The sequence below is a fragment of the Ostrea edulis genome, chromosome 1, assembly GCF_947568905.1.
Source record: "Ostrea edulis chromosome 1, xbOstEdul1.1, whole genome shotgun sequence".
NCBI lineage: Eukaryota > Metazoa > Mollusca > Bivalvia > Ostreida > Ostreidae > Ostrea > Ostrea edulis.
Genome location: NC_079164.1, coordinates 31,890,195 through 31,909,921, shown reverse-complemented (window position 1 = coordinate 31,909,921; position 19,727 = coordinate 31,890,195).

Here is a 19,727-nt window from a genome sequence, read left to right as displayed (position 1 = left end):
TTACGCAACTTTGCATATATAGGGCGCATATTGGCGCATTCTCGAAATTTCTAAAATTAATGGCTGGACAAGTCCAGAGTAATCAAAATTTCTGAAGATTATTAGGGCCGATAGCCAAAGCACATGTAAGTCAATTTGTGTTGCATATATTTGAGTGTACCTGTTTGAGTGTCATCGGATCCTAACCAGTGTTAACCTGGACCTGATATAGGTAAACGTTAATTCGATATTACCGAGGAAATCGGCATGTATGTTGTAGTCATTGGAAGTTCCCACGTGAAACGTTTACAATCCTATATGCTGAGGAAACCTGAGCTCAATAACTCTAACTTGAATAATGTAAATATTAAAACACATTTGTATGGGATAAGCGGGGGAAACAATACAAATTCAAGGGATGTGAAGAAATTGACTTCATTCATCAACACTGTGGTAGCGTCGCCCAAATGCCTGATAATTCAGATTGGGGGGAATGATATAGACTCCCTATATATTACGCCCCAGGAAGTGATTTTTAAACTCACTGCGATGACACAGATGTGGAAAGTGCGATATAACTTCAAACAAGTGTTTGTGTGTAAACTGTTGCCAAGGGAAGTAACTCGTGTGGTACAACCTTCGCAATACAATGAGAACGTGAGAGAGGCAAACAAGTTACTAAAGGCAGAATTGTCTCGCGCACCAAACAGTGCCATAACATACTGGAAAATCAAAGGGTTGAAGAAATCTATGGATAGTAATTATGTAGACGGGGTACACTTCAATTGGGAATTTGGCATGCCAAAATATTTTCGGAACATTAGAGGGGTCATCCTGACAGCTATACGACACAATTAAGTTAAGTATGTCATGATGGGTTTTTAAATATATATATATAATAGATAACATAATGTTATACTTCACAAATGGCTCATTACTGGATGGATAATGCTACATTAAATCAGTAAATTTTTGTAATAACCAGTTCATATGGAATTGGTCTTATAATGCTGTATGGAGATTATTTATAGAGCGTATGACAATTTAGCCAATTCACATACGGAATTGGTCTGCCAGTTCAAATAGAACTTGGTTTGATGCATATATTAGAAAGATGTTCATATGGAACTTGTGGTTCAATGGAACCCTGAATTTGATAAGTATATGTTCAAATGGAACAGTTGAACAGTTCATATGGAACTGGGCATTCAACATATTTCAGTTCATATGGAACTGGAATAGGGTAACTGATACTCAGTTCAAATGGAACTGATGTGTTTATAAGGAACACCTTGTGTATTTGTTTCTCATGGTATATATTAAGTCAGAGTGAAATATAATTACCAGATATAAGCTGATATTTCACATTTTATGTATCTGATTAAATCAGTAGAACTATGTATGAGAGTCTGACAACAAATTGTTGTTATGTAAACAATTATAAACTCTCTGAGGCAAAGGAATAATGAATTGAATTTTTCAGTTGAACACAGGTTATAGAACAGGCCACTTCACGTCCAAAGTGGAGGAAGGTGGGGGAGTCTCACGGGAGAAGCGCAACACCTAGGAGGAGCGCAACAGTCAACGTCCGTAGGAAGAACCCCACGTGGAAAAACAAGAAGTTGGACGCCAGTTGCCTCAGATACTCACAGTAGACCGACTCTAGGCGTAGGGCAAGGTACATGACCTGAACAGATAAACACAGCTACACAAGTGGCCAATGAACACGGAGACACACCTGTTCCAATTTCTGTGGGCAACCAGAACCTGACTACTGAGTCGATGACACAGATGTTAACAGCTGCCATCCCGGTCATTACACAAACTGTTGTTTCAGTCCTACAGAACAGTGGTATGTTGCCTGGTGGAATACTACAACAGAACAACTCAAGTACCCAGCCTAACCTATTGGAGAGCAGTCCTGCCACTGGAAGTACCACTGGCGCAGAATGTGGGTGATGGAAATGGTGCCAATGAAGGAATAAGTTCCCAAATCTTAGTATTGGACAAGAATTGTTAGGTAATATTGCACCTGTCACTAGTCAAACCACAGAAAGTAGGGCGTTAACAGTAAATTATGAGCTAGCGCGCCCAATTTCATTGGGAGTAGATCCTAAGTTGCGTGCAGATATTGTGTCGAATAAGTATGTCGATTTTAGCGAATTGTTAAAACACAAGAAATCTGAAGAGAAATTTAATTAAATTGCAGAAGAGAAAGATGGCAATTTGCAATTTGTTAGAAAGAAAACAGGAAAACAGATAAGCAATTTAACACAGTGGCAGGATGCCTTCTATATATATTTTGCTGGTATTTATTGTCAAAGACATCCTCATCAGCCCCTAATTTAATGAATTATGGGCAGATTATTTCTCAATTGGCTCAGAAGTCAATTATGGAGGGGGCAAGTTATGATGAAACTTTTCGTAGGTGGAGGGAACAAGATCCATACCATTTGCCATGGGAGGGAGTAAATGGGGAATTGCACACAGAAGCATTGGCTATGGCATTGTCGAGCTTTAAGAACAAGGGTCCTTTACGTCCCAGCAAAAACGTTTTCCCTCAAACTCAGTGCGAACAAAACATTGTTCACCTTCCACATTGAAGGGAGCTGTTCAGACAAAGTGTGCAAATATGGTCACTTCTGTCAGGTTTGTAAGGGCACCCACAGTAGATTACACTGTCCAAACAAACAAACAAACGGGGAGCACATCCACAACAGAAGGGGAAAAGGGTAAACCCCAAACTAAACAGTCCACTTTTCGTGCCTCACAACCCTTTCCAAAATAAGATACATGAGATAGTGACCCCGATAAAATCAGATGAATTACATTGTTTACTTGCAGGGTATGATAAGCATAAGGTGAAGTTTTTGGTTAATGGTTTTACAGAGGGCTTTAAGATTCCTTTTCAAGGTAAAGATTAGTTTCGGTTGAATAAAAATTTGCCATCAGCTGTAGCTATAATGGATGTATTGAAAGAAAAAATTGGGAAAGAAATTGGGGCAGGTCGAGTTAAAGGTCCTTTCGAGGAACCTCCGTTTAATTTTTTTTAGAGTATCTCCCTTAGGATTAGTTCCAAAAGCTCAGATAGGAGAATTCTGGATTATTCATGATCTTTCTTCACCTGAGGGTAATTCAGTGAATGATGGAATTTACTCTGATTGTAAATCTGTAAAATATCAATCAGTAGATGATGCTTGTTATCTTATTCTGCAGTTTGGTAGAGAATGTCAGCAAGTTTAAGTTGATGTGGAGCATGCCTATAAGTTAATTCCAGTACACCCAGACAATTTTAACTTGTTTGGGTTTGCTTTAGATGATGGTTTTTATTTTGATAAAACTTTGCCTATGCGCTTGAGCTACTCTTGTCAGTTGTTTGAAGTGTTCAGCACATCATTGCATTGGAAAGCAGAAAATAAATTGGGTATACAAGGTTGTGTACATATTCTTGACGATTTTCTATTTGTTTCCCCTGCCCCTGCTAGGCTGTGTCAGATTGGATTAGATAGGTTTATGACAATGGCAGGGCGGATGGGTCTCCCAATTAAGCAGGAGAAGACTGTTTTAGCTACAACTTGCTTATTGGTGGGGTTAAAGTTGGATACAGTGTCAATGGAAATGAGATTGCCATTAGAAAAATGTCGGAAAATGGTGAAAGAGTTCATGGCAAGGACTGCAGGGGTACAACATGGGGTCACCAAACTGTGGGACCACTTTTCAGACCTCTTTGATAAATAAATATAGGGTGTTGGAATAAAACAAAAAATAATAAACAACCAGAGAGCAATCAAGTCAAAATTATATAACCCTATAAGGGTTCACGTAGGCCTTTAAAGACAATTGAGCTCACCTGAAAGTTCATGATTTTACATCATGTAGGGTCATAATGGAGGCTGATAACGATATCATCTTAGAAAAGTCCTCTAAATCATTATGCAGGTAAGAAAGGGGATCCCTAGTGCCATCATTTCCCACCCTCAGTTTGGGGCTGTAGTGGTACCACAAGGGGCCTCCTAAGGATGGGGCCACTTTTGAGACCTGTCTTATAATTGACTCAAGGGTGTTGAAATAAACAAGACTGATGAGAGGCTATAGAACCATGAAGTCAAATATATACAACCTTTAAAAGGGGTCACATATGCCTTTAAGGGCATTGAAGCTCACCTGAAAGTTTCTAATTTTACATCATGTAGGTTCATAGTGAAGGCTAATAACAACTTAATCTTTGAAGAGTCCGCAAAAGAATTATACAATAAAGGAAGGGGACAACTAGGGCTATGATTTTCTGCCATCACTTTTGGGCTGTATGGGTACCAAATGTGGCCTCGCGAGTGTGGGGCCACTTTTTAGACCTCTGTAATACTGTGGAATCAATTTAATTCTCGGGGCTAATGTTTGTGGGGAAGGAAAATTTACTGGTTCCTGGGGACTTTATTTCGTAGGTAAGCAATACGATGTCACTAGGAGAGGTAACCCTCTACTATCCTCTGTCGACCGGTCACACCCGCCGTGAGCCCTATATCCTGATCAGGTAAACGGAGTTATCCGTAGTCAAAATCAGTGTACCAAGAACGGTCTACCAATCGGTATGAAATACGTCAGATAACATTTGACCCAATGATAGGTTGTATTGATAAACTAGATCGTTATAACGACCATATAATTTGCAAATGCTGATTTCAATCAAGACTGTTGGAACCCCTGTACCATCAACTTGTTTGTCAGTAGCTTGCCTCAATTTAAAAACTGACTATACGCAGAACAAGCTCTTGCGTATCGAATCAGTTGAGAGATATAAATACCATATGCAGGTGATATTGGAATATTGCTACATAAATATGGGAAGTTGACGATGGAGAAGATGAAATCATCCCGTTTGTCATACAGTTGAATTGTCATTTTGCCGTTAATGTCTACTTCCAATCAAATATCTAAGTATGAAGCAGAAGTGGACGACTCTGTGGTGTTTTTATTTCGAACTCACAGGGATATATCGAATCGACATATGAATGAAAGTTATTATTGTTAATAGACAAAACGTCGTCGATATATCTAAATGTCGCATTGCATGCCACAGCAAGAGCTTTTCTCTTCTAGCGTAGAGGTTTTTGAATAAATTCATATGAATATAGAAACAGGTCACCTAACAAAGGAGCACAATTCGTGCCCATGGGAATTTCAACAGACTGTTGGAAAATTTGATGACCAAAGACCACGAAGATATTGTCAATGAGGATCTCTAGCATTTTTTTTATTTCAACTTCAGAGTACTTGTGCGTGGAATCATCGAATGGGGTATGATATTCTGGGAGATTCCCAGAACTGGATATTTAGCCCTCATCTGTACAGTCGTAGTAGGCCTCACTGGGACATCGGACATAACTGACCCCCTTCCCCACGGGGACGATGAGTCGTCAGCCAACCTATCTAAGTCCCTAAACCTTCGGGTATCATGGCTAAAAAAAATTCTTGGGTGAAGCGAAACTAATAAATTTTCCGGGGAGTCGCACCTACAATATGGGGATCCCCATCTAAAATCTGAACTGTCAATCTCTTGAGAACTGAACTGGGGACTAGTAAACTTCACCCCTACCATTGGCACCCCTTAACCTTCAAACTCCTCCATCGAACAAGAAGGTAAGGACGGAGTGAAATGATCAACACCCATGAATGTTCCTAAGAAAACAACTTTAACTTAGGGCCTTTCATACCGCCGTGGGCACTCCCACACCGTGGGTTGTCTAAAATAAAACCTACATTGCCTACCAACCCACTCATGTGTAAATTCGGGGAGGCAGTGTTATACCGCGCAATCGCTGGAGTATCCGGGGAAGGGCAAAAACCCAACACAGAGAACACCTAATCAATATACAAATCCATCAAATCTGTACACAAAAAATACCAAGCTACTAAATTGTGATTCACAAATGTCTAAATAATGGATTCTATAAATAATTACTAAACCTCAATTTAATTCAAATTGAAAAACATTAACTAAATTGAAAGACACTGACAAAATAGCGGCACAGCAGGACCGGGATTTTATAAAGATTCTAAGATTTTTCTCAGATTTCCTACTAATTACTAAAAAAAACTATTAGCTAAGAAAAAAACTTAACTATCAATTCATAAAAAGGTTAAGCACCGTTCTTAGCTAAGTACAGTTCTTAGTAATTTAGACAACTTAAGTTGGGTCACCCTAGCAACGCATAGCATTTCCCAAACTAAAGGTGGAACTCTTGTGCGATATAGGTAGTATTTTTAACATGTTTTACATCACATCTGTCAAATTCCGCAGACGTAAACATGGAAGAAAGCCACAAACTCAAAAGAAAGCCAACCTGGAGTAGTGAGGAGTCCTTGGCACTCACTACTCTTGTTGAAAAATACAAGGATGTTGTGATCAGCATTTTCTAATTTCCATGCACTGTGACCTTGATCTTTGACCTTCTGACCCCAAAATTGATAGGCATCTTTCCTTTTTTGTATGTATCCATATGTCCATATTTGGTTTGAATAGAATGCAAAGTACTTGAGTTATTATCCAGAAACTAGTTTTGACAGTCAACTTCCATGTGGCCATGAGGAAGAAATATGCACTCCCTGGTATGGTTCTTCATATGATGATAGTACAACTCATCCCTCTCACTGTAGTTACCAAATGGATGTAGCTAACAAGCAAACATTGGAACTCAATTTCTATCAATACTGTAAATTCTTAACAATAGAACAGAATATACTATTATGTTTACCACCAGACTGCTAATACACCAACTTCAACTAACTCCAATTTTTGTCTAGCCAGGGATTATGTTTCAATGCCTTGCTCAACAAATTGTTACTCTAAAAGAATATATTATGCAAAATGTTATATATGAATTTGTTAGTGCATAAATTACTGTTTATGAAATATATGCTGAAATTCTAATCAGGATGTTTTTTAAATGTGCATTTTCAATACCCTATAAACAAATTTTAACATTATAAAAACTTTTTGACAATTACACTTTGAAGGAATAATTAAAATAATATTTTGATAAAATAATTTAATTTTCCAGATCTGATTAGAAACAAATTATCGATCTAGTAGCCCAAAAGAAACATATCTATACATGTATATATAGTCAACAAAATTATCTTTTGTTTTAACTAATTTATACACGAATGGCGCGCCATAATTCTATAGATGGGAGACCCCCCCCCCCCCCCCCCCCTTTCCCTTTGAACTCTTTTTAATGAATTAAATTCGCTGTATACTTTACCGATTTTTTTAAAAACAATGATATAGATTACACTTTTTAATCAAAAGGATACTTCAATAATGATACATTGAACGTTAGGAGCGAGATTCGCTCATGACCGACTAGGCGGGATCGGGAAGATCGCAGATCAATTTAGGTACAGATCTACATATTTTGTAGATTTTATTTTCATAAAAAAAATTCTTGTATATTGAAAAACTTACAAATTCATTCAACACTATATCAGCAACTCTGGTTCGGGTACTACATCGCTAACATTCTTCCATTCCCCCCTCTCGTCTGACACTATGTACAGTACACGTACTGTGTCACCATGTGTGTGGTTGTGCTTGCTTGTCTGTAATTCTCTTTGTCTGCCACTCACTTGTGAGAATATCGGATGCAGCCTGATCTATAACTGCCGTTTTACTTCTAACGAATCGCCCATGTATGTTTCTGGACTGCTTTAGAATAGACTTTAAATGTGACATCGTACAGTGCGTCTTCGAACTCGAGTTTGTTTACAATCGTAACGTCATCATGAATGTCGTAAAATGAGAAAATAAGAAAAGATTGTCATGTTTTAATTAATTTTTGTTAGTTTATTAACATTACTTACAAACAAAAACACATATTGATGTTCTACTGTGTGCATACAAAATAATACACAGGCATTCCCAGATTTACGACTTTTAAAAGTATGGCATCCTTAAATATACACGTATACTTATGCATCCCATTAGCATGGTGGGATTAAAATGCGTATTTCTTCATGTCATTGAGTGCTGTAGTAGAAGCCATTACTAGCGTAATTGGGGCAAATAACACTTGTCTGATGGTTATAGAGGGAAGCATTGATACGTCCCTGCTAAACCTAGATATACTTGGCGATGAATCTGTGTATATACTATTAAAAATTATATCATAATATGTGTCAAATTCTTTGATTGATTGGAATCTTCCATGACAGAATTGTTGTTTGTAATTTGATTTGTATAAATAAATTAATGATATATTATATAAACATCAAAATAGAAAAAGAACAACAATTATTAAACTAATCATCCAAGTCATCATTTAATCATACTCAAATGAATTAATACAATATTTATAAAGAATAATGTATTCCTCTTCCCATAATAGGGGAATCCATGTAATTGAAGGACCTCCAGATACAGATCCCCACATTCTTGGATCAACTCCCCTAGAAGTAACATCTGTCTTGGAGTCTTCATTGCCATTGATAACCTCAGGCAATAGCAGCAGGGACATTAACATGAAAAGAAAAATGGAAGAACTAACTTGCAGGAAGCTGGAACTAGAAGTCCAGTATTTGGAAATGAAAATAAGAAAGCTTAAAAAAGAATGAACTATCCTTTGATTAAAAGACTGATCAATATTTTTCTGTTGTCTGTCGGCATTTTCAGGTAGTTCAGATTCAAGTTGTCAAATTCATGGCCACTGTGGTTAGGGTGGGACCAGAGATGGGGAAACATTTTATATGTGACTATCATAATATAATGGATTCAAAAACTATTTTTTCAATGGAATAAAGGTTGCAAGCAGTGTCGAATGTCAGAAAGCGCGTATTAATATTAGTTCATTTTGTGGACCCTGAGTGTAGGATAGGGCCACAATAAGGAATCAAAGTGGTGCATGGGATTATATATTTAAGTGTGATTTTAAGTCTTTAAAATGTCTTCTTATCATGCACTGCTAGCTATGATTATAGGCATGATGATAGGCAAGCATCCCCGGGTATTGTATATTCAGTTTTTCAAATCAAAGCTCTAGAGGGTACATTTGGGTCACAATAATGGATCAGATTTTTACATGTCAATATATTGGAAATATTTTTTGACAATTTTTTTCCAAGAACTGCAGGGCCATGGTTATCATATCCATTTAGTATAGGAAAAGGAACATTTTTATAAAAACAACTTAATAGATACTGCAACCCAAAACAAACTGTAACCTTTTTCTTACTGTGTGTCACAATTTTTTAATAAATGTAAATCTTATATAAGGAAATTTTGCATATTCATAAAAACTGCAGTGTTATCATTGCCAATTAGTAATGTTATTTTTTTCAGTTTCCATAAAGCTTGATAGTTTGTGACATTGTTTATCAAAGAATCATTTCATTCTCATTACTATATATAAATGCAATGAGTTGTCATTACATGTGACATATATATATATATATATCAATATAGGTAAAAAATAAAAAAGAATACACGAAGACGTTTAGTAAAGCTTTACTAAACGTCTTCGTGTATCTATTTTATTATTTACCTATACAATTACCGATCATTTCGAAAAGTAATTATATATATATATATTAGGAAAAATGATAAGAAGAAAAAAAATCTTTATCCGAAGTATGTCAAATTTGTGCAAATGGGATGGGGGGGGGGGGTAATTTGAAAATCTCAAGAAAAACCACCGTCAGGGTGTCAAGCCACTTTTGGTCTAAATAATATAGGATTATAGGAATTTTTTTCTTTTTTTCCCTCCAGTTTATAGGGCAAATATTGCAGATTTAACCACAAGTTTGTTATATTGAGCTGACAGAAGGACTGACATTGATCAGTATGACAGTTTCAAAATGTTTGAAGTGGATAAATTGAACATTTAAAATAAAATAGAAAGATTTGAAATTGCTAATTTGAAACTGATATTAATGAAATGGAGAAAAATATGATCTAGATGACATGGTATGATTTAGTTCATATTTGCCCAGTCCATTGATTTTAAAAGCAAGTCAAACTTATAGTGATAATAATCAAATGGATTGCTGATTCAGTAAATGTTAAAATAATAAGAATATGCTAAATTGAAAATTTAATAAGTTGTGAGATAAATATTTCCCTTTCTTAAAAAGGTATGATTGTATCAATAACCATATGACTTAAATTTTGCTGTCCTATTATATAGGGCTTTAAAGGGATTTTAATGACTTATAGGGAAAATATAGGAACTATCAAGTTTATAGGAAAATATAGGAATTAATAGGGACTTGACACTCTGCACTGTGCCGGGCATGACAAAACTTGGATAAAAGCATTGTTTCATATGAATTATTGCAGCAACAAAAAAAACTTTCCACCCATCCCGATTAATGCTCATGTATTTTGTTTTTTCAAAAAAAAAAAAAAAAGGGGAGAGGAGAGAAAGAAAATTCCCCACATTTCTTTACACTAAATGTTTTTATTGAAATCATTTTTAAATTTGAATATTTTTATATTAAAAAAAATAATGGACATAAATATCTATTCTGGTACATAATTCTTTAGTTTGTGACACAGGTGCAGGTGACATGACTATAATATATAAATGTTTCACCCCTCACCCTTTTATTTACAAAATAATATCAGTAATGTATCCTTTACATGTCAGTTAAAATATAACAATCAAAGTAGATTTACTTTGTTATAAGAAATCCTGTAAACATAATCTTATGTAATGAATGATTTATTTGATTTTATTAAACGAATTTGACTCCACTTTTTTTGGCACTCTGTTTTTCCCTATAATAGCTCTAGCAAGTTTATTGTTATTTCGGATTTCAGACATTTCGGTTGAGCATCACTGAAGAGACATTATTTGTCGAAATGCGCATCTGGTGCATCAAAATTGGTACCGTATAAGTTTTACATTTAATGATTATTTAATGATTGCTGATAGATAAAAATACAATTTTAAATCTTAGTTTTCATCCGCCACTATACTGAGTTTAAAGGACTCTTTTTGAGAAAAGAGAAAGTACGCCTTTCAGTATAGTCATGAACACGGATCGAAAAACAATGATTCTCACCTGTTATAATTTGTCTGACAACCTTGATTGGGATGCAAAAATGGAGTCAAGAGCCATCTCTTTGAAGGATATCCACTATCTCCTAGCACGTGTGTATGAACAGGTAACCATCCTTGGTCAAACAGTACTTTGAGACCGATTTCGTTGAGAATCCTAGCGTCATGCGTGGAACCCGACCATTTTGCTACGGCATCAAGGATTTTGTAGAATGAATCAAAGACCACCTGTGTGTTGATGCTATGGTAATGGTGTCTATTTACATATTCATTTTCATTTTCACTTGGGGCAATTATTTGAATTTGAGTGCCGTCAATGGTCCCAACAACTCCCGGAAACCCAGTGATAGAGAAAAATTCCGTTTGGTTTTTACGAATGTCAGGAGTATTCTGTGGGAATTTGATGAATTGTGTAACAATTCTTGGGGAGGACAGACTTTGGAGGGTTGCAGTAATAGCCCTAGACACAGTGGACTGGGAAACACCCATGTCGTCTCCGTTACACAGCTGCATCTTACCAGTGGAAAGAAATCCTTGAGTCAGCAAGGTTTTCTGAAGTGGGGATAGTGCATGATTTCTCTGTGAACTACTGATAATTAAATGTGCAATCAAATTTTCAATGAAATGAATATCGACTGAATCCAGTCGAAACCTTTCCACAAGTTGTGCATCACTGTACTGAGCTCGATAATCCTTTCTTTCTCGAAAACATCACCTGTGTGCTCTATTGGCAGCCATTATGATTCTTAACTTAAGTTTTTCGTAATAATTTAAGACTGCTAGAGACTACACTTAAAGTTAAGAACTGTTTGAGAATTGTCTTACACTTAAAGGGAAAGGCAACCCAAAAGATTTTTCCATGATAAATGATAGGATTAATCATATGATAAAGATTTGTCATACACTTATGTTGATATATGACCTAGATATGCTTCAGTACTAATTTGAAAACGTCAAAAATAGAAATTCCCGCGATCTATAGAGGCTGCCATAATGTGTAACTCTTTTGTATTCAAGACCACAAAAATCAATAATTTTGACGTCACACCGTCTGTTCCGGTTTTGATGGGATTCTAAGATCATCCACAGGTGCTTGGATTCAGCCCCCCCCCCCTCCGAATAAGCTACATGAGTTGATTTAATTATTTTTTTTCTTGAGAATATTTCTAATCCATGTCAACTACGTCTTGCATACCCATAAAGTCCAAAATAAGTCCTTTTAGAAAAATAAATAAATACCCTCACTGAATATTATAACAGAACTTATGATAACCAGTGGCCTAGGGTATTTCTTTTAAAAAGGCTTATTTTGAATTACTTTGGACCGTATAGGTATACAAGACGTTGTTGACATGCATTAGAACTATTTTCAACAACAAAATTTTTTAATGAAATCAACTCATGTAGCTTATTCGGAGGGGGGGGGGGGGTGAACCCAAGCACCTGAGATATCATTAAATATGTGCATGTGATAGTACGAATAAATAGGTTGATGCCTTCCTGGCAAGCCGTTAATTACACTAATGCGAAGGGGAGATGTGGAAAAAAGGGTATTTTTCGAAATTCCCGATTTGATAAAGTCATTTGAAAAGACTACGTAAACTGTGGATCCATCATTTGCGTAATGACAAGTTGAGGTTCGAGACATTTGTATGAAGAACGTGTACCGTCAGCTTGGTCTGCGACTCGACTGAACGTCTTCTTTTCTCAATTTCTTCTTGCGAAAGAACGGGCTCAAATCTATACGGCTCCAAACTTAACTGTTCGTGACTTGTCATGTTTACAGTGCTGCTGATGAAATAAACCGGAACAGACGGTGTGACGTCATAAATCAAACATCAGTGGCTGCTCTCTTAGCGGCGGGTAATTTAAAATACATTATAGATTAATATTGATTTAATTGTTAAGCAATGATTTTTGTAGTTAAAGACTGTCAATTACGATATCAGTAAGTGATGCTTTGTTCATAAAAGCAACTATGTGGTTAGGGTTGCCTTTCCCTTTAAGTTGTTTTATGAATAAGAATAAGTAGAAAAACTCAAAATCTTAGAATTATTTAAGTTTTGTATTGATTTAAGAATTTTCTTATACTTAAGTACATTCTAAGACAACAACTTTGCAATCTCATATTATACATTAGTAATACATGTAGAAAAGGATTATCATACGAATACATGTCATGTACTTTTCATCCATTATGATTTTCTTAGGTGTACTGTATGGGGCTCACGGCGGGTGTGACCGGTCTACAGCGGATGCTTACTATTCCTAGGCACCTGTTCCCACCTCTGGTGTGTCCAGGGGTCCGTGTTTGCCCAAATATCTATTTTGTATTGATTTTAGGAGTTATGGGATTGATCACTGTTCGTTATCTTCACCTTTCCTGAATATTTCAACTTCCCATTTTTGTTGAAGAAAACACCGTCTATGATGTCAAAATATCTAGTTTTAAATTCATCGCAAGGAATAATTGTGTAACGTGTTGAAAAATTCATACCTTTTCATGTCGTTGATTTAAGAAACGTGATTTAGAAATGTTCTTTATAATTTTTTAGACTCCACATTTGATTTACATCACTCCTGATGGGTTATAGGAATTACCGTAAACCCCGGTAAATACCACATTACCCAATAAAAATATCCAATGCTCAACATAGTGGTACAATCCCCACGAAATCTTATCAGATGGGTTCATAAATTATTATAATAATTAAATTGTAAAGTAAATGGGCACAGTTACCGTTAAACAGCTGTTTTATCGGGAAATCAGACCAACACGGTATATATGGATACGATCTCCCACGGTTTGTGGTTGGATATGATTATTATCCAACGAGTTATGTGTTTCTATCCCCGAGCCTTAGTACGGGGAATGAAAACACATAACTCGTTGGATAATAATCAAATCCAACCACAAACCATGGGATATTATTTTTAGCATATATTTCCAAAATATCCTATTTTATTTACCTCATCCGAACTATTTGTAACATTAAAATTACATCGCTACAAATAGACCGTTGGAAAACATGAATAAAAATGAATATTGACTGTCACAACATTTAATTCTTAAAAGATCATTTTTGAATGTGAAAAAATTACATTTTAGAGCGTTTTACGTTGAAGTTCTGTGATTATTCACGAATATGTCAGTCATCCGAATCTGTGTCATGGATGACGCGCGGTCTTTCTTTGGATTTGTTGTACATAGTCACATGTGTGAATATTGACGATGATTTTCCCACCATGTATATCGTCTTTCAGAAATTTTTCATGTTTCCTGTAACATGGAGTGTCGTGTATCTTTCATTGTTAAATGTGCTTGTGTTTCTTACTTCTTTATTTGTAATGGAATCGTTTTATGTGCAGTTGAATGTGGCGTAACCCGGGTTCATTTGGTGCATGGAGTTGGAAAGTTAATATCCACTGGATGAAGAGGTAAATATGTGAAAAAAAGGTCTCAGCGTGTTTGCTTCCTAATGTGAACAATCGGGTTTTCTAACACTCAGAAAGATTTATACAGTAAGACATGATCAATTATGATAGGGGGATGGGGGACCTTCAATAAAACGGTTTTCATTTTGAGTTTCAAGAAAAACGATTTTTAAGTTCATATCATTTAATAACTTTTAAAGTGATGACTTATAAACGATGCTGATTGGTTGAAAAATTCGTTTGATTTCTCTGTCAAAATTTCGTTCGGAGTTCATCTGCACTAAGCACGCGGGACTACTTTTCTCTGGAATGCGTCTTTCCCGTTCTAACTTTAGCGCTATTTATAGAACGGGATTTTCCACACAAGCATTATATATATAACGAAATGCATTTGTTTGATTTTTGTTTTTCATTGCTATCAAAAATTAGCACAACTAAAGATATGAATAAAATACAAATTAATTTAAAGAAACAACATACATAGGCGATGACGTGGCAGAATAGTCAATATTTGATGACGTAGACCACTTACTGGTAGAAATAGACAGATTACACGAGTTCCCGGTATGAATCGTCTGCTTTACGAGGTCGATAACATGACGGAGCAAGTAGCGACTTCTGATCTGGTGAATATCAATGAAATTGAACTGCGTTATATGGGGCTCAGTCAACGAGTGCGTTTTGAACGTTTTCCTCGATATTGAAATGGAGCCGAATTGCATTCCACCGTTCCAACGACACAACCAGTGTTCAACGTCTCCTCCAACACGATGCAGCATAAATCCAGTCACCGCTTGTTATGTTCCTGTATATTAAATTCAGCTTTTAACCATTGCACCTTTGATTTGGCGTATAATCCATTTAAATCTGCACAGTAACTGTTCCTGACCTGAACGCACAGCCATGCCGTTTTGTTTTGGTTTTCATTCTTGCCTATATGTATTCCTACGCGCCATTTCAGAAACGTTAATTCAAGCTTTTTGATGGGAGAAACTATTTGTTTTTCTATCTTAAAAACATAATTAAATGATAAGAAATAAATCTTATAAGTCTTTGTTTGATGCATGTATCAAACGAAACATTGGACGGAAAACTTTTTCCGTCCAATGTTTCGTTTGATACATGCATCAAACAAAGAATTATAAGTTTCATTTCTTAAATCAACTAATGTTTTTTTTCTCAATATATTTTTGTTTCCTTGATCAAAGCATGATCAGGGATCATCTGCAACGCCGAGCTGCAGTCTGTTTCTCCATTTCGAGACGATAACTAGGCTGGATAAGGAAAATAACAGACCTGTTCCCTCGATCGTAGTTAATTACTTTACATATAAATTCATTGTTTTAAAATTTTGAAGAATTTAACTGTGCCACTTCCATCAATTGTTGGAAATTATGTCACCCTGATCCAGTTCCTGTGCACATTACGTCACGCGGCGTAGGAACACCTATCTTTACTTTGGGATACGAAAAATTTATCGTACGAGTGATATACACTGGATAAAGGGTAAGGTAGCAGGGGACTGCTTCGCACTATTGGGTCAAGTTTCTTAAAAAATGGAGATAACCCATATTTTGAAGTGATATTACGTGTGTAAAACTGTAGAATAATTTTAGGATACATTTCAAGTGTATCTGAGTGCTTAGTGAAAAAAATGATATGCAACATGTAGGTGTCATCATGATGTCTAGTACATAGATGGATGCGAATGCGAAACTAAGACACGTGGTCAGCAGCTGAAGAAATTCAGACTAAAACCTACAGGGTCCAGGAAAAGGTAGGTAGGTCAGAGGAAAGATGGATGGCCCCATATAAAAGGTAAATTTTTAAGAAGTTCAGACAGAGTTTTTGATTGTGCACAGCGTCTATATCCCCTCGCTTGGTACTGTGGTGGTGTGGGGGTGGTGCGGATTTACCCCAAATGACAGAAAATCAAAACAAGAAGATGGCACCTGCTAAGGGCATGTTTTGTGCAGCAACACCTGCATGTATGGATGACATTTAATTTAGGGCCCTAATTTAATAACTACACCAATATGAATTACAAATATTGAGAAAACAGTTGTAGTATGATTTTTCATTAGCCTGTCATAATCTGACTTAGATGTATACCCTATTCCCACATGTTGGGAAAAAAAGCAAACTGTCCTCTGCCACCTTTAAGAAAATGATTTTTTTTTCAAACCCCTAGAATTCAGTCAATTTTATGAATTTTATGACGTTAAATGTATCATATTGGATACCATGTTTTTTTCAATACATGTAATGCATAAGTGTCACAGTAGTTGTCAACTAAGTCAAAGGGGTAAGCTACATGTAAAACTTATACGGTACCAATTTTGATGCACCAGATGCGCATTTCGACAAATAATGTCTCTTCAGTGATGCTCAACCGAAATGTTTGAAATCCGAAATAACTATGAAGTTTTAGAGCTAAATATAGCCAAAAACAGCGTGCCAAAAAAGTGGAGACAAATTCGTCCAAGGATAAGAGCTATGCATGAGGGAGATAATCCTTAATTTAAACATGTAAGGCATATATTATGGAAAACTAGAATCTGGTCAAGCATCATAGTAACAAAACGTCGCATGTAAATCAGCTTTTTGGTTAAAATAAGGGTATTTTAGGTATTTTATATACCCTCTATACTTTATATATAGATTAAATGTAGATTTACATGTTGTACATGTAATAAACATATTTTACTCAATTACAGGTCTCCAATACAGAATATCATAACCATCACACTTATTCACAGCACCATGGCACATATTTATGAAATAGCACTTACAGAGAGAAAAACAAGTCATTACACAAAAACACAATTAGGACCTACATAGGCTATATCTGTTGCCCAATCTTGTTCGGTTTCTCTATAAAATATGCTTAAATCAAATTAAGGTTACAGTTCACAGATTTATTTTCTACATTAATAACATGGATAATTTTGACACACACATGCACATATCACACTTATGCCATAAAAAACAGTGCATAAAGATATCACATTTGTCAATTGAACCACAGTCAGTAAACAATTCGCGGAAGTCTTGTGTCGCCGAGGGGCAATATATTGGTTATGGGGCATACAGACAGTGTCTCCTTCAATGAGGTAACACATTTACACCATAAGAGTGTTCGTTGGAGGTGGAGGGTCCTGCATTGATGTACAGGGACAGTTCTTTGAGTTTTTGTTGGTTTTTCGTCGTCTCGTCATGTAACAAGATGCTCGGTATCGGTTGGTTTTTTTGCGCTCACGGTGGTACCTGTTCTGTTGGTCTCTCTTGAACATGTTCTTGTAAAATGGTCCACTGAATTTCCATTTTAGGCCCACCTCCTTAGCCAACAGGACGACACTTCAGCCAGACCCATGGGATGCTGAGTGGACTGCTGAGTGACACATGGCGTTAAAGTTCCTGGCCGAAGTTGTGTTCTTGGGAGCATAAGTGAAGACCCGCTGGTGATGATTCTCACACTTGTTGGTTGTGGCCAGATGGCAGACCTTCTGCAGACCTCTCCGGAATTGTTTACACATGACAGACTGAATACTGTTCATGTCGGCATCGTCCAGGTCCAGATGTTTTCCGTACGGAAGGAACTTGGTTCTGTAGCCCAGGAGATGGGCTGTGCAGGTAAATGACATTTTCTTACAGTTGTCGAGCAGGCCTGAGAAACATGGCAGAACATTAAGGACTGATTTCTCGGCATGGTGCAGGAAAGACTGGTTGGTCCGGCACAGTTTCCTAATCTTGACGAGTTCGCACCGGATCCGGGCTTGGATATAGGTGGCCAGTCTTTGAATGTAGGTATCACTGTCCTGTCCTGTTGGTAACATGGTTCTTAGTTGGATGTGTCGTACAATTTTTGCAGGGTTCTTAGCTTGTGGATGAAGCAGTGGTAGTGATGAACTGGTACGTCATCCTCTCTGGAATAGTCCCTTATGGTCTGTTGGATATGAGCACTGGCATCACTGGTAATGGAACGAGGTTGAAGTACGTTATGATTTTGAATGAAGTCCAAATTGTTTCTTAACAATTTTGATTAACTGGAAGCAATGGCGTCTTCAGAGTTGGAGTTCTTTTTGCATTGTTCATGATTATCACAATTCCTCTTACAGCATAACTTATTGGCAGTTTGGAGGGCCAAGACCAGTTTTCGGGAGGTGTTGTTTTCCACCACCGGACAGAAGCTCCGGGTTGCTGCCTCGAATCCTGCCTGCGGCCCGTTGTTGTAAAAGGTGTCGATCTCGACATGGACTTCGTTTCCTCGACCGATAAGTTGGTTGACACGTCGGACATACCGCTGATTGTCGATCATCGATGCTACATTGATTTCCTTCACTCTGTCACACATCCGATTGAGTTTCCGCTGCAGCCACGACTGTCAGGTGGATTTATGTTGAAGCAGCACATCAGGAATCGTGCCTCAGATACTCCCATCTTAGACTTGGTTAGGGCCAGTACCAGTCCGTCATTGAGGGCACCTGATTCCTGTCCTCGTGTCTTTTTAACAGTTGTGTAGAGCTGCATGTCTGGTGAGTGGAAATGGCAGTTTAAGCAAATGGATCTGCCAGTCACACATAGTCCTAGCCTCTTAGAAATTGATAGAGTCATTGAAGGACTGGCAGACTGGTGAGCTGTAGAATTTTGTAGAAGCAGGCCTAAGGAATGTACGTTAGCAATGATGTTTTCCTCGCTGTTGATTTCCTCTTCGTCATTCCATGTACATGATTTTACAGGCTTGGCAGGTCGCAGTTTGGTTGGGAGGATGCGATCTTCAGTGGACATGCACACAGCATCCCAGTATTCGTCAAGACTTGGACGGCCCTCTGTGTTTTGGTCACTTGTACTCGAACTAGCAGATGCATCAGCGTCTCGGAAGGCACCAGCTCCGGCGGCGGAATGTTGAGGGAAAGAGGTATGTCCTGGCTTGAAATAGCTTAGTTTTTTGCCTCGGTTTCTTCGATAGGTGTTTGTTGTCCTCATGTTTAATTCTTGAATGTCTTACAAGTACTGTGCAGATGGGGGAGATGCTTGTATTTTTAGAGTTGTGAGTTAGGGAGGTATCTTGTTGTATAAGTATTGTTCAAGAGAAAAAGGAAGTGCTTAATGTAGATATATAGAATATCCATTACTTGCCCTTTTCAAAACACATTTCCCAGAGTCAGGCCTTCAGATAAACATGTTAATTAATCAGTTTGGGTGGGAGCGCTAGTTCTGGTCTGTTACCTCCCTTTGACCATTAGCTGTTGTGCATAC